A 14,989-nucleotide genomic window follows, 5' to 3' on the forward strand; every position below is an offset into this window, starting at 1 on the left:
AGGCTCCAGAAACTGTGGGTAGGCTCTAGAAACTGTGAGCAGGCTCTAGAAAGTGTGAGGAGGCTCTAGAAACTGTGGGAAGCCTCTAGAATCTGTGGGCAGGCTCTAGAATCTGTGAGCAGTCTCTAGAAACTGTGGGCAGGCTCCAGAAACTGTGAGTACACTCTAGAAATTGTGGAAAGGCTCTAGAAACTGTGGGGAGCCTCTAAAAACTGTGGGAAGGATCTAGAAACTGTCAGCAGTCTCTAGAAACTGGGCAGGTTGTACAAACTGCGGGCATGCTCTTGAAACTGTGGGAACCCTCTAGAAATTGTCAGCAGGCTCTAGAAACTGTGGGCAGTCCCTAGAAACTGCAGGCCGGCTCTAGAAACTATGGGAAGGCTCTAGAAACTGTGAGCAGGGCCTAGAAACTGTGAGCACCAGCAACTGTGGGTAGGCTCTAGAAACTGTGAGAAGGCTCCAGAAACTGTGGGCAGGCTCTAGAATATGTGGGAGGTTCTAGAAACTGTGGGCAGGCTCTAGAATCTATGGGCAGGCTCTAGAATCTGTGAGCAGGCTCTAGAATTGGTGGGCAGGCTCTAGAATCTGTGGGCAGGATCTAGAATCTATGGGCAGGCTCTAGAATCTGTGAGCAGTCTCTAGAAACTGTGGGCAGGTTCTAGAAACTGTGGGCAGGATCTAGAAACTGTGGGCAGGCTCTAGAAACTGTGAGCAGGCTCTATAAACTATGGGCCGGGTCTAGAAAATGTGAACAGGCTCTAGAAACTGTGGGGAGGCTGTAGAAACTGTGGGGAATCTCTAGAAACTGTGGGAAGGATCTAGAAACTATTTGCAGGCTCTTGAAACTGTGAGAAGGCTCCAGAAACTGTGGGCAGGCTCTAGAATCTGTGGGCAGGCTCTAGAATCTGTGAGCAGGCTCTAGAATCTGTGGGCAGGCTCTAGAATCTGTGAGCAGTCTCTAGAAACTCTGGGCAGGATCTAGAAACTGTGGGCAGGATCTAGAAACTGTGTGCAGGCTCCAGAAACTGTTAGCAGGATCTAGAAACTGTGAGCAGGCTGTAGAAACTGTGGGCAGGCTCTAGAAACCGTTAGCAGGTTCTAGAATCTGTAAGCACGATCTAGAAACTGTGAGCAGGCTCTAGAAACTGTGGGCAGACTCTAGAATCTTTGAGTAGGCTCTAGACACTGTGGGCAGTCTATAAAATATGTGAGCAGTCTCTAGAAACTGTGAGCAGGCTTTAGAAACTGTGGGCAGGTTCTGGAAACTGTGAGCAGGCTCTAGAATATGTGGGAAGCCTCTACAAACATTGGGAAGCCTCTAGAAACTGTAGGCAGGATCTAGAAACTGTGGGCAGAAAATAGGAACTGTGGGCAGGCTCTAGAAACTGCGAGCAGGCTCTAGAAACTGTGGGCAGGCTCTAGAAACTGTGGGAATCATCTAGAAACTGTGATTAGGGTCTAGAAACTATGGGCATGCTCTAGAAACTGTGGGAAGCCTCTAGAAACTGTGGACAGGATCTAGAAAATGTGGGCAGGCTCTAGAAACTGTGAGCAGGGCCTAGAAACTGTGAGCAGGCACCAGAAACTGTGGGTAGGCTCTAGAAACTGTGAGCAGGCTCTAGAAAATATAGAGAGGCTCTAGAAACTGTGGGAACCCTCTAGAATCTGTGGACAGGCTCTAGAAACTGTGAGTAGGCTCCAGAAAATGAGGGCAGGCTCTAGAATCTGTGGGCAGGCTCTAGAATCTGTGGGAAGGCTCTAGAATCTGTGGGAAGGCTCTAGAATCTGTGGGCAGGCTCTAGAAACTGTGGGCAGGCTCTAGAAACTATGGGCAGGGTCTAGAATCTATGGGGAGGCTCTAGAAACTGTGACCAGTATCTAGGAACTCTATGGCCAGGCTCTAGAACCTGTGAGTAGGCTCTAGAAACTGTGGGCAGGCTCTAGAATCTGTGAGCAGTCTCTAGAAACTGTGGGCAGGATCTAGAAACTGTGGGCAGGCTCTAGAAACTGTGAGCAGGCTCTAGAAACTGTGGGCCAGGTCTAGGAAATGTGAGCAGGCTCTAGAAGCTGTGAGCAGGGCCTATAAACTGTGAGCAGGCTCCAGAAACTGTGGGTAGGCTCTAGAAACTGTGAGCAGGCTCTAGAAAGTGTGAGGAGGCTCTAGAAACTGTGGGAAGCCTCTAGAATCTGTGGGCAGGCTCTAGAATCTGTGAGCAGTCTCTAGAAACTGTGGGCAGGCTCCAGAAACTGTGAGTACACTCTAGAAATTGTGGAAAGGCTCTAGAAACTGTGGGGAGCCTCTAAAAACTGTGGGAAGGATCTAGAAACTGACAGCAGTCTCTAGAAACTGTGGGCAGTCTCTAGAAACTGCAGGCCGGCTCTAGAAACTGTGGGAAGGCTCTAGAAACTGTGAGCAGGGCCTAGAAACAGTGAGCACCAGAAACTGTGGGTAGGCTCTAGAAACTGTGAGAAGGCTCCAGAAACTGGGCAGGCTCTAGAATATGTGGGCAGGTTCTAGAATCTGTGAGCAGTCTCTAGAATCTGTGGGCAGGCTCTAGAATCTGTGGGCAGGCTCTAGAATCTATGGGCAGGCTCTAGAATCTGTGAGCAGTCTCTAGACACTCTGGGCAGGTTCTAGAAACTGTGGGCAGGATCTAGAAACTGTGGGCAGGCTCTAGAAACTGTGAGCAGGCTCTATAAACTATGGGCCGGGTCTAGAAAATGTGAACAGGCTCTAGAAACTGTGGGGAGGCTGTAGAAACTGTGGGGAATCTCTAGAAACTGTGGGAAGGATCTAGAAACTATTTGCAGGATCTAGAAACTGTGGGCAGGATCTAGAAACTGTGTGCAGGCTCTAGAAACTGTGGGTAGGCTCTAGAAACGGAGGGAAGCCTCTAGAAACTGTGGGCAGGATCTAGAAACTGTGGGCAGGCTCTAGAAACTGTGGGCAGTATCTAGAAAATGTGGGCAGGCTCTAGAAACTGTGAGCAGAGCCTAGAAACTGTGAGCAGGCACCAGAAACTGTGGGTAGGCTCTAGAAACTGTGAGCAGGCTCTAGAAAATATAGAGAGGCTCTAGAAACTGTGGGAACCCTCTAGAATCTGTGGGCAGGCTCTAGAATCTGTGAGCAGTCTCTAGAAACTGTGGGCAGGATCTAGAAACTGTGGGCAGGATCTAGAAACTGTGGGCAGGCTCTAGAAACTGTGAGCAGGCTCTAGAAACTGTGGGCAGTATCTAGAAAATGTGGGCAGGCTCTAGAAACTGTGAGTAGGGTCTAGAAACTGAGGGCAGTCTCTAGGAAATGTGAGCAGGCTCTAGGAACTGTGAGCAGGGCCTATAAACTGTGAGCAGGCTCCAGAAACTGTGGGTAGGCTCTAGAAACTGTGAGCAGGCTCTAGAAAGTGTGAGGAGGCTCTAGAAACTGTGGGAAGCCTCTAGAATCTGTGGGCAGGCTCTAGAATCTGTGAGCAGTCTCTAGAAACTGTGGGCAGGCTCCAGAAACTGTGAGTACACTCTAGAAATTGTGGAAAGGCTCTAGAAACTGTGGGGAGCCTCTAAAAACTGTGGGAAGGATCTAGAAACTGTCAGCAGTCTCTAGAAACTGGGCAGGTTGTACAAACTGCGGGCATGCTCTTGAAACTGTGGGAACCCTCTAGAAATTGTCAGCAGGCTCTAGAAACTGTGGGCAGTCCCTAGAAACTGCAGGCCGGCTCTAGAAACTATGGGAAGGCTCTAGAAACTGTGAGCAGGGCCTAGAAACTGTGAGCACCAGCAACTGTGGGTAGGCTCTAGAAACTGTGAGAAGGCTCCAGAAACTGTGGGCAGGCTCTAGAATATGTGGGAGGTTCTAGAAACTGTGGGCAGGCTCTAGAATCTATGGGCAGGCTCTAGAATCTGTGAGCAGGCTCTAGAATTGGTGGGCAGGCTCTAGAATCTGTGGGCAGGATCTAGAATCTATGGGCAGGCTCTAGAATCTGTGAGCAGTCTCTAGAAACTGTGGGCAGGTTCTAGAAACTGTGGGCAGGATCTAGAAACTGTGGGCAGGCTCTAGAAACTGTGAGCAGGCTCTATAAACTATGGGCCGGGTCTAGAAAATGTGAACAGGCTCTAGAAACTGTGGGGAGGCTGTAGAAACTGTGGGGAATCTCTAGAAACTGTGGGAAGGATCTAGAAACTATTTGCAGGCTCTTGAAACTGTGAGAAGGCTCCAGAAACTGTGGGCAGGCTCTAGAATCTGTGGGCAGGCTCTAGAATCTGTGAGCAGGCTCTAGAATCTGTGGGCAGGCTCTAGAATCTGTGAGCAGTCTCTAGAAACTCTGGGCAGGATCTAGAAACTGTGGGCAGGATCTAGAAACTGTGTGCAGGCTCCAGAAACTGTTAGCAGGATCTAGAAACTGTGAGCAGGCTGTAGAAACTGTGGGCAGGCTCTAGAAACCGTTAGCAGGTTCTAGAATCTGTAAGCACGATCTAGAAACTGTGAGCAGGCTCTAGAAACTGTGGGCAGACTCTAGAATCTTTGAGTAGGCTCTAGACACTGTGGGCAGTCTATAAAATATGTGAGCAGTCTCTAGAAACTGTGAGCAGGCTTTAGAAACTGTGGGCAGGTTCTGGAAACTGTGAGCAGGCTCTAGAATATGTGGGAAGCCTCTACAAACATTGGGAAGCCTCTAGAAACTGTAGGCAGGATCTAGAAACTGTGGGCAGAAAATAGGAACTGTGGGCAGGCTCTAGAAACTGCGAGCAGGCTCTAGAAACTGTGGGCAGGCTCTAGAAACTGTGGGAATCATCTAGAAACTGTGATTAGGGTCTAGAAACTATGGGCATGCTCTAGAAACTGTGGGAAGCCTCTAGAAACTGTGGACAGGATCTAGAAAATGTGGGCAGGCTCTAGAAACTGTGAGCAGGGCCTAGAAACTGTGAGCAGGCACCAGAAACTGTGGGTAGGCTCTAGAAACTGTGAGCAGGCTCTAGAAAATATAGAGAGGCTCTAGAAACTGTGGGAACCCTCTAGAATCTGTGGACAGGCTCTAGAAACTGTGAGTAGGCTCCAGAAAATGAGGGCAGGCTCTAGAATCTGTGGGCAGGCTCTAGAATCTGTGGGAAGGCTCTAGAATCTGTGGGAAGGCTCTAGAATCTGTGGGCAGGCTCTAGAAACTGTGGGCAGGCTCTAGAAACTATGGGCAGGGTCTAGAATCTATGGGGAGGCTCTAGAAACTGTGACCAGTATCTAGGAACTCTATGGCCAGGCTCTAGAACCTGTGAGTAGGCTCTAGAAACTGTGGGCAGGCTCTAGAATCTGTGAGCAGTCTCTAGAAACTGTGGGCAGGATCTAGAAACTGTGGGCAGGCTCTAGAAACTGTGAGCAGGCTCTAGAAACTGTGGGCCAGGTCTAGGAAATGTGAGCAGGCTCTAGAAGCTGTGAGCAGGGCCTATAAACTGTGAGCAGGCTCCAGAAACTGTGAGCAGGCTCTAGAAAGTGTGAGGAGGCTCTAGAAACTGTGGGAAGCCTCTAGAATCTGTGGGCAGGCTCTAGAATCTGTGAGCAGTCTCTAGAAACTGTGGGCAGGCTCCAGAAACTGTGAGTACACTCTAGAAATTGTGGAAAGGCTCTAGAAACTGTGGGGAGCCTCTAAAAACTGTGGGAAGGATCTAGAAACTGACAGCAGTCTCTAGAAACTGTGGGCAGTCTCTAGAAACTGCAGGCCGGCTCTAGAAACTGTGGGAAGGCTCTAGAAACTGTGAGCAGGGCCTAGAAACAGTGAGCACCAGAAACTGTGGGTAGGCTCTAGAAACTGTGAGAAGGCTCCAGAAACTGGGCAGGCTCTAGAATATGTGGGCAGGTTCTAGAATCTGTGAGCAGTCTCTAGAATCTGTGGGCAGGCTCTAGAATCTGTGGGCAGGCTCTAGAATCTATGGGCAGGCTCTAGAATCTGTGAGCAGTCTCTAGACACTCTGGGCAGGTTCTAGAAACTGTGGGCAGGATCTAGAAACTGTGGGCAGGCTCTAGAAACTGTGAGCAGGCTCTATAAACTATGGGCCGGGTCTAGAAAATGTGAACAGGCTCTAGAAACTGTGGGGAGGCTGTAGAAACTGTGGGGAATCTCTAGAAACTGTGGGAAGGATCTAGAAACTATTTGCAGGATCTAGAAACTGTGGGCAGGATCTAGAAACTGTGTGCAGGCTCTAGAAACTGTGGGTAGGCTCTAGAAACGGAGGGAAGCCTCTAGAAACTGTGGGCAGGATCTAGAAACTGTGGGCAGGCTCTAGAAACTGTGGGCAGTATCTAGAAAATGTGGGCAGGCTCTAGAAACTGTGAGCAGAGCCTAGAAACTGTGAGCAGGCACCAGAAACTGTGGGTAGGCTCTAGAAACTGTGAGCAGGCTCTAGAAAATATAGAGAGGCTCTAGAAACTGTGGGAACCCTCTAGAATCTGTGGGCAGGCTCTAGAATCTGTGAGCAGTCTCTAGAAACTGTGGGCAGGATCTAGAAACTGTGGGCAGGATCTAGAAACTGTGGGCAGGCTCTAGAAACTGTGAGCAGGCTCTAGAAACTGTGGGCAGTATCTAGAAAATGTGGGCAGGCTCTAGAAACTGTGAGTAGGGTCTAGAAACTGAGGGCAGTCTCTAGGAAATGTGAGCAGGCTCTAGGAACTGTGAGCAGGGCCTATAAACTGTGAGCAGGCTCCAGAAACTGTGGGTAGGCTCTAGAAACTGTGAGCAGGCTCTAGAAAGTGTGAGGAGGCTCTAGAAACTGTGGGAAGCCTCTAGAATCTGTGGGCAGGCTCTAGAATCTGTGAGCAGTCTCTAGAAACTGTGGGCAGGCTCCAGAAACTGTGAGTACACTCTAGAAATTGTGGAAAGGCTCTAGAAACTGTGGGGAGCCTCTAAAAACTGTGGGAAGGATCTAGAAACTGTCAGCAGTCTCTAGAAACTGGGCAGGTTGTACAAACTGCGGGCATGCTCTTGAAACTGTGGGAACCCTCTAGAAATTGTCAGCAGGCTCTAGAAACTGTGGGCAGTCCCTAGAAACTGCAGGCCGGCTCTAGAAACTATGGGAAGGCTCTAGAAACTGTGAGCAGGGCCTAGAAACTGTGAGCACCAGCAACTGTGGGTAGGCTCTAGAAACTGTGAGAAGGCTCCAGAAACTGTGGGCAGGCTCTAGAATATGTGGGAGGTTCTAGAAACTGTGGGCAGGCTCTAGAATCTATGGGCAGGCTCTAGAATCTGTGAGCAGGCTCTAGAATTGGTGGGCAGGCTCTAGAATCTGTGGGCAGGATCTAGAATCTATGGGCAGGCTCTAGAATCTGTGAGCAGTCTCTAGAAACTGTGGGCAGGTTCTAGAAACTGTGGGCAGGATCTAGAAACTGTGGGCAGGCTCTAGAAACTGTGAGCAGGCTCTATAAACTATGGGCCGGGTCTAGAAAATGTGAACAGGCTCTAGAAACTGTGGGGAGGCTGTAGAAACTGTGGGGAATCTCTAGAAACTGTGGGAAGGATCTAGAAACTATTTGCAGGCTCTTGAAACTGTGAGAAGGCTCCAGAAACTGTGGGCAGGCTCTAGAATCTGTGGGCAGGCTCTAGAATCTGTGAGCAGGCTCTAGAATCTGTGGGCAGGCTCTAGAATCTGTGAGCAGTCTCTAGAAACTCTGGGCAGGATCTAGAAACTGTGGGCAGGATCTAGAAACTGTGTGCAGGCTCCAGAAACTGTTAGCAGGATCTAGAAACTGTGAGCAGGCTGTAGAAACTGTGGGCAGGCTCTAGAAACCGTTAGCAGGTTCTAGAATCTGTAAGCACGATCTAGAAACTGTGAGCAGGCTCTAGAAACTGTGGGCAGACTCTAGAATCTTTGAGTAGGCTCTAGACACTGTGGGCAGTCTATAAAATATGTGAGCAGTCTCTAGAAACTGTGAGCAGGCTTTAGAAACTGTGGGCAGGTTCTGGAAACTGTGAGCAGGCTCTAGAATATGTGGGAAGCCTCTACAAACATTGGGAAGCCTCTAGAAACTGTAGGCAGGATCTAGAAACTGTGGGCAGAAAATAGGAACTGTGGGCAGGCTCTAGAAACTGCGAGCAGGCTCTAGAAACTGTGGGCAGGCTCTAGAAACTGTGGGAATCATCTAGAAACTGTGATTAGGGTCTAGAAACTATGGGCATGCTCTAGAAACTGTGGGAAGCCTCTAGAAACTGTGGACAGGATCTAGAAAATGTGGGCAGGCTCTAGAAACTGTGAGCAGGGCCTAGAAACTGTGAGCAGGCACCAGAAACTGTGGGTAGGCTCTAGAAACTGTGAGCAGGCTCTAGAAAATATAGAGAGGCTCTAGAAACTGTGGGAACCCTCTAGAATCTGTGGGCAGGCTCTAGAAACTGTGAGTAGGCTCCAGAAAATGAGGGCAGGCTCTAGAATCTGTGGGCAGGCTCTAGAATCTGTGGGAAGGCTCTAGAATCTGTGGGAAGGCTCTAGAATCTGTGGGCAGGCTCTAGAAACTGTGGGCAGGCTCTAGAAACTATGGGCAGGGTCTAGAATCTATGGGGAGGCTCTAGAAACTGTGACCAGTATCTAGGAACTCTATGGCCAGGCTCTAGAACCTGTGAGTAGGCTCTAGAAACTGTGGGCAGGCTCTAGAATCTGTGAGCAGTCTCTAGAAACTGTGGGCAGGATCTAGAAACTGTGGGCAGGCTCTAGAAACTGTGAGCAGGCTCTAGAAACTGTGGGCCAGGTCTAGGAAATGTGAGCAGGCTCTAGAAGCTGTGAGCAGGGCCTATAAACTGTGAGCAGGCTCCAGAAACTGTGGGTAGGCTCTAGAAACTGTGAGCAGGCTCTAGAAAGTGTGAGGAGGCTCTAGAAACTGTGGGAAGCCTCTAGAATCTGTGGGCAGGCTCTAGAATCTGTGAGCAGTCTCTAGAAACTGTGGGCAGGCTCCAGAAACTGTGAGTACACTCTAGAAATTGTGGAAAGGCTCTAGAAACTGTGGGGAGCCTCTAAAAACTGTGGGAAGGATCTAGAAACTGACAGCAGTCTCTAGAAACTGTGGGCAGTCTCTAGAAACTGCAGGCCGGCTCTAGAAACTGTGGGAAGGCTCTAGAAACTGTGAGCAGGGCCTAGAAACAGTGAGCACCAGAAACTGTGGGTAGGCTCTAGAAACTGTGAGAAGGCTCCAGAAACTGGGCAGGCTCTAGAATATGTGGGCAGGTTCTAGAATCTGTGAGCAGTCTCTAGAATCTGTGGGCAGGCTCTAGAATCTGTGGGCAGGCTCTAGAATCTATGGGCAGGCTCTAGAATCTGTGAGCAGTCTCTAGACACTCTGGGCAGGTTCTAGAAACTGTGGGCAGGATCTAGAAACTGTGGGCAGGCTCTAGAAACTGTGAGCAGGCTCTATAAACTATGGGCCGGGTCTAGAAAATGTGAACAGGCTCTAGAATCTGTGGGCAGGCTCTAGAAACTGTGAGCAGGCTCTATAAACTATGGGCCGGGTCTAGAAAATGTGAACAGGCTCTAGAAACTGTGGGGAGGCTGTAGAAACTGTGGGGAATCTCTAGAAACTGTGGGAAGGATCTAGAAACTATTTGCAGGATCTAGAAACTGTGGGCAGGATCTAGAAACTGTGTGCAGGCTCTAGAAACTGTGGGTAGGCTCTAGAAACGGAGGGAAGCCTCTAGAAACTGTGGGCAGGATCTAGAAACTGTGGGCAGGCTCTAGAAACTGTGGGCAGTATCTAGAAAATGTGGGCAGGCTCTAGAAACTGTGAGCAGAGCCTAGAAACTGTGAGCAGGCACCAGAAACTGTGGGTAGGCTCTAGAAACTGTGAGCAGGCTCTAGAAAATATAGAGAGGCTCTAGAAACTGTGGGAACCCTCTAGAATCTGTGGGCAGGCTCTAGAATCTGTGAGCAGTCTCTAGAAACTGTGGGCAGGATCTAGAAACTGTGGGCAGGATCTAGAAACTGTGGGCAGGCTCTAGAAACTGTGAGCAGGCTCTAGAAACTGTGGGCAGTATCTAGAAAATGTGGGCAGGCTCTAGAAACTGTGAGTAGGGTCTAGAAACTGAGGGCAGTCTCTAGGAAATGTGAGCAGGCTCTAGGAACTGTGAGCAGGGCCTATAAACTGTGAGCAGGCTCCAGAAACTGTGGGTAGGCTCTAGAAACTGTGAGCAGGCTCTAGAAAGTGTGAGGAGGCTCTAGAAACTGTGGGAAGCCTCTAGAATCTGTGGGCAGGCTCTAGAATCTGTGAGCAGTCTCTAGAAACTGTGGGCAGGCTCCAGAAACTGTGAGTACACTCTAGAAATTGTGGAAAGGCTCTAGAAACTGTGGGGAGCCTCTAAAAACTGTGGGAAGGATCTAGAAACTGTCAGCAGTCTCTAGAAACTGGGCAGGTTGTACAAACTGCGGGCATGCTCTTGAAACTGTGGGAACCCTCTAGAAATTGTCAGCAGGCTCTAGAAACTGTGCGCAGTCCCTAGAAACTGCAGGCCGGCTCTAGAAACTATGGGAAGGCTCTAGAAACTGTGAGCAGGGCCTAGAAACTGTGAGCACCAGCAACTGTGGGTAGGCTCTAGAAACTGTGAGAAGGCTCCAGAAACTGTGGGCAGGCTCTAGAATATGTGGGAGGTTCTAGAAACTGTGGGCAGGCTCTAGAATCTATGGGCAGGCTCTAGAATCTGTGAGCAGGCTCTAGAATTGGTGGGCAGGCTCTAGAATCTGTGGGCAGGATCTAGAATCTATGGGCAGGCTCTAGAATCTGTGAGCAGTCTCTAGAAACTGTGGGCAGGTTCTAGAAACTGTGGGCAGGATCTAGAAACTGTGGGCAGGCTCTAGAAACTGTGAGCAGGCTCTATAAACTATGGGCCGGGTCTAGAAAATGTGAACAGGCTCTAGAAACTGTGGGGAGGCTGTAGAAACTGTGGGGAATCTCTAGAAACTGTGGGAAGGATCTAGAAACTATTTGCAGGCTCTTGAAACTGTGAGAAGGCTCCAGAAACTGTGGGCAGGCTCTAGAATCTGTGGGCAGGCTCTAGAATCTGTGAGCAGGCTCTAGAATCTGTGGGCAGGCTCTAGAATCTGTGAGCAGTCTCTAGAAACTCTGGGCAGGATCTAGAAACTGTGGGCAGGATCTAGAAACTGTGTGCAGGCTCCAGAAACTGTTAGCAGGATCTAGAAACTGTGAGCAGGCTGTAGAAACTGTGGGCAGGCTCTAGAAACCGTTAGCAGGTTCTAGAATCTGTTAGCACGATCTAGAAACTGTGAGCAGGCTCTAGAAACTGTGGGCAGACTCTAGAATCTTTGAGTAGGCTCTAGACACTGTGGGCAGTCTATAAAATATGTGAGCAGTCTCTAGAAACTGTGAGCAGGCTTTAGAAACTGTGGGCAGGTTCTGGAAACTGTGAGCAGGCTCTAGAATATGTGGGAAGCCTCTACAAACATTGGGAAGCCTCTAGAAACTGTAGGCAGGATCTAGAAACTGTGGGCAGAAAATAGGAACTGTGGGCAGGCTCTAGAAACTGCGAGCAGGCTCTAGAAACTGTGGGCAGGCTCTAGAAACTGTGGGAATCATCTAGAAACTGTGATTAGGGTCTAGAAACTATGGGCATGCTCTAGAAACTGTGGGAAGCCTCTAGAAACTGTGGACAGGATCTAGAAAATGTGGGCAGGCTCTAGAAACTGTGAGCAGGGCCTAGAAACTGTGAGCAGGCACCAGAAACTGTGGGTAGGCTCTAGAAACTGTGAGCAGGCTCTAGAAAATATAGAGAGGCTCTAGAAACTGTGGGAACCCTCTAGAATCTGTGGGCAGGCTCTAGAAACTGTGAGTAGGCTCCAGAAAATGAGGGCAGGCTCTAGAATCTGTGGGCAGGCTCTAGAATCTGTGGGAAGGCTCTAGAATCTGTGGGAAGGCTCTAGAATCTGTGGGCAGGCTCTAGAAACTGTGGGCAGGCTCTAGAAACTATGGGCAGGGTCTAGAATCTATGGGGAGGCTCTAGAAACTGTGACCAGTATCTAGGAACTCTATGGCCAGGCTCTAGAACCTGTGAGTAGGCTCTAGAAACTGTGGGCAGGCTCTAGAATCTGTGAGCAGTCTCTAGAAACTGTGGGCAGGATCTAGAAACTGTGGGCAGGCTCTAGAAACTGTGAGCAGGCTCTAGAAACTGTGGGCCAGGTCTAGGAAATGTGAGCAGGCTCTAGAAGCTGTGAGCAGGGCCTATAAACTGTGAGCAGGCTCCAGAAACTGTGGGTAGGCTCTAGAAACTGTGAGCAGGCTCTAGAAAGTGTGAGGAGGCTCTAGAAACTGTGGGAAGCCTCTAGAATCTGTGGGCAGGCTCTAGAATCTGTGAGCAGTCTCTAGAAACTGTGGGCAGGCTCCAGAAACTGTGAGTACACTCTAGAAATTGTGGAAAGGCTCTAGAAACTGTGGGGAGCCTCTAAAAACTGTGGGAAGGATCTAGAAACTGACAGCAGTCTCTAGAAACTGTGGGCAGTCTCTAGAAACTGCAGGCCGGCTCTAGAAACTGTGGGAAGGCTCTAGAAACTGTGAGCAGGGCCTAGAAACAGTGAGCACCAGAAACTGTGGGTAGGCTCTAGAAACTGTGAGAAGGCTCCAGAAACTGGGCAGGCTCTAGAATATGTGGGCAGGTTCTAGAATCTGTGAGCAGTCTCTAGAATCTGTGGGCAGGCTCTAGAATCTGTGGGCAGGCTCTAGAATCTATGGGCAGGCTCTAGAATCTGTGAGCAGTCTCTAGACACTCTGGGCAGGTTCTAGAAACTGTGGGCAGGATCTAGAAACTGTGGGCAGGCTCTAGAAACTGTGAGCAGGCTCTATAAACTATGGGCCGGGTCTAGAAAATGTGAACAGGCTCTAGAAACTGTGGGCAGGCTCTAGAAACTGTGAGCAGGCTCTATAAACTATGGGCCGGGTCTAGAAAATGTGAACAGGCTCTAGAAACTGTGGGGAGGCTGTAGAAACTGTGGGGAATCTCTAGAAACTGTGGGAAGGATCTAGAAACTATTTGCAGGATCTAGAAACTGTGGGCAGGATCTAGAAACTGTGTGCAGGCTCTAGAAACTGTGGGTAGGCTCTAGAAACGGAGGGAAGCCTCTAGAAACTGTGGGCAGGATCTAGAAACTGTGGGCAGGCTCTAGAAACTGTGGGCAGTATCTAGAAAATGTGGGCAGGCTCTAGAAACTGTGAGCAGAGCCTAGAAACTGTGAGCAGGCACCAGAAACTGTGGGTAGGCTCTAGAAACTGTGAGCAGGCTCTAGAAAATATAGAGAGGCTCTAGAAACTGTGGGAACCCTCTAGAATCTGTGGGCAGGCTCTAGAATCTGTGAGCAGTCTCTAGAAACTGTGGGCAGGATCTAGAAACTGTGGGCAGGATCTAGAAACTGTGGGCAGGCTCTAGAAACTGTGAGCAGGCTCTAGAAACTGTGGGCAGTATCTAGAAAATGTGGGCAGGCTCTAGAAACTGTGAGTAGGGTCTAGAAACTGAGGGCAGTCTCTAGGAAATGTGAGCAGGCTCTAGGAACTGTGAGCAGGGCCTATAAACTGTGAGCAGGCTCCAGAAACTGTGGGTAGGCTCTAGAAACTGTGAGCAGGCTCTAGAAAGTGTGAGGAGGCTCTAGAAACTGTGGGAAGCCTCTAGAATCTGTGGGCAGGCTCTAGAATCTGTGAGCAGTCTCTAGAAACTGTGGGCAGGCTCCAGAAACTGTGAGTACACTCTAGAAATTGTGGAAAGGCTCTAGAAACTGTGGGGAGCCTCTAAAAACTGTGGGAAGGATCTAGAAACTGTCAGCAGTCTCTAGAAACTGGGCAGGTTGTACAAACTGCGGGCATGCTCTTGAAACTGTGGGAACCCTCTAGAAATTGTCAGCAGGCTCTAGAAACTGTGCGCAGTCCCTAGAAACTGCAGGCCGGCTCTAGAAACTATGGGAAGGCTCTAGAAACTGTGAGCAGGGCCTAGAAACTGTGAGCACCAGCAACTGTGGGTAGGCTCTAGAAACTGTGAGAAGGCTCCAGAAACTGTGGGCAGGCTCTAGAATATGTGGGAGGTTCTAGAAACTGTGGGCAGGCTCTAGAATCTATGGGCAGGCTCTAGAATCTGTGAGCAGGCTCTAGAATTGGTGGGCAGGCTCTAGAATCTGTGGGCAGGATCTAGAATCTATGGGCAGGCTCTAGAATCTGTGAGCAGTCTCTAGAAACTGTGGGCAGGTTCTAGAAACTGTGGGCAGGATCTAGAAACTGTGGGCAGGCTCTAGAAACTGTGAGCAGGCTCTATAAACTATGGGCCGGGTCTAGAAAATGTGAACAGGCTCTAGAAACTGTGGGGAGGCTGTAGAAACTGTGGGGAATCTCTAGAAACTGTGGGAAGGATCTAGAAACTATTTGCAGGCTCTTGAAACTGTGAGAAGGCTCCAGAAACTGTGGGCAGGCTCTAGAATCTGTGGGCAGGCTCTAGAATCTGTGAGCAGGCTCTAGAATCTGTGGGCAGGCTCTAGAATCTGTGAGCAGTCTCTAGAAACTCTGGGCAGGATCTAGAAACTGTGGGCAGGATCTAGAAACTGTGTGCAGGCTCCAGAAACTGGTAGCAGGATCTAGAAACTGTGAGCAGGCTGTAGAAACTGTGGGCAGGCTCTAGAAACCGTTAGCAGGTTCTAGAATCTGTTAGCACGATCTAGAAACTGTGAGCAGGCTCTAGAAACTGTGGGCAGACTCTAGAATCTTTGAGTAGGCTCTAGACACTGTGGGCAGTCTATAAAATATGTGAGCAGTCTCTAGAAACTGTGAGCAGGCTTTAGAAACTGTGGGCAGGTTCTGGAAACTGTGAGCAGGCTCTAGAATATGTGGGAAGCCTCTACAAACATTGGGAAGCCTCTAGAAACTGTAGGCAGGATCTAGGAACTGTGGGCAGGCTCTAGGAACTGCGAGCAGGCTCTAGAAACTGTGGGCAGGCTCTAGAAACTGTGGGAATCATCTAGAAACTGTGATTAGGGTCTAGAAACTATGGGC

This window comes from Balaenoptera acutorostrata, chromosome 5 (genome assembly GCF_949987535.1).
Source record: "Balaenoptera acutorostrata chromosome 5, mBalAcu1.1, whole genome shotgun sequence".
Taxonomy (NCBI): Eukaryota; Metazoa; Chordata; class Mammalia; order Artiodactyla; family Balaenopteridae; genus Balaenoptera; species Balaenoptera acutorostrata.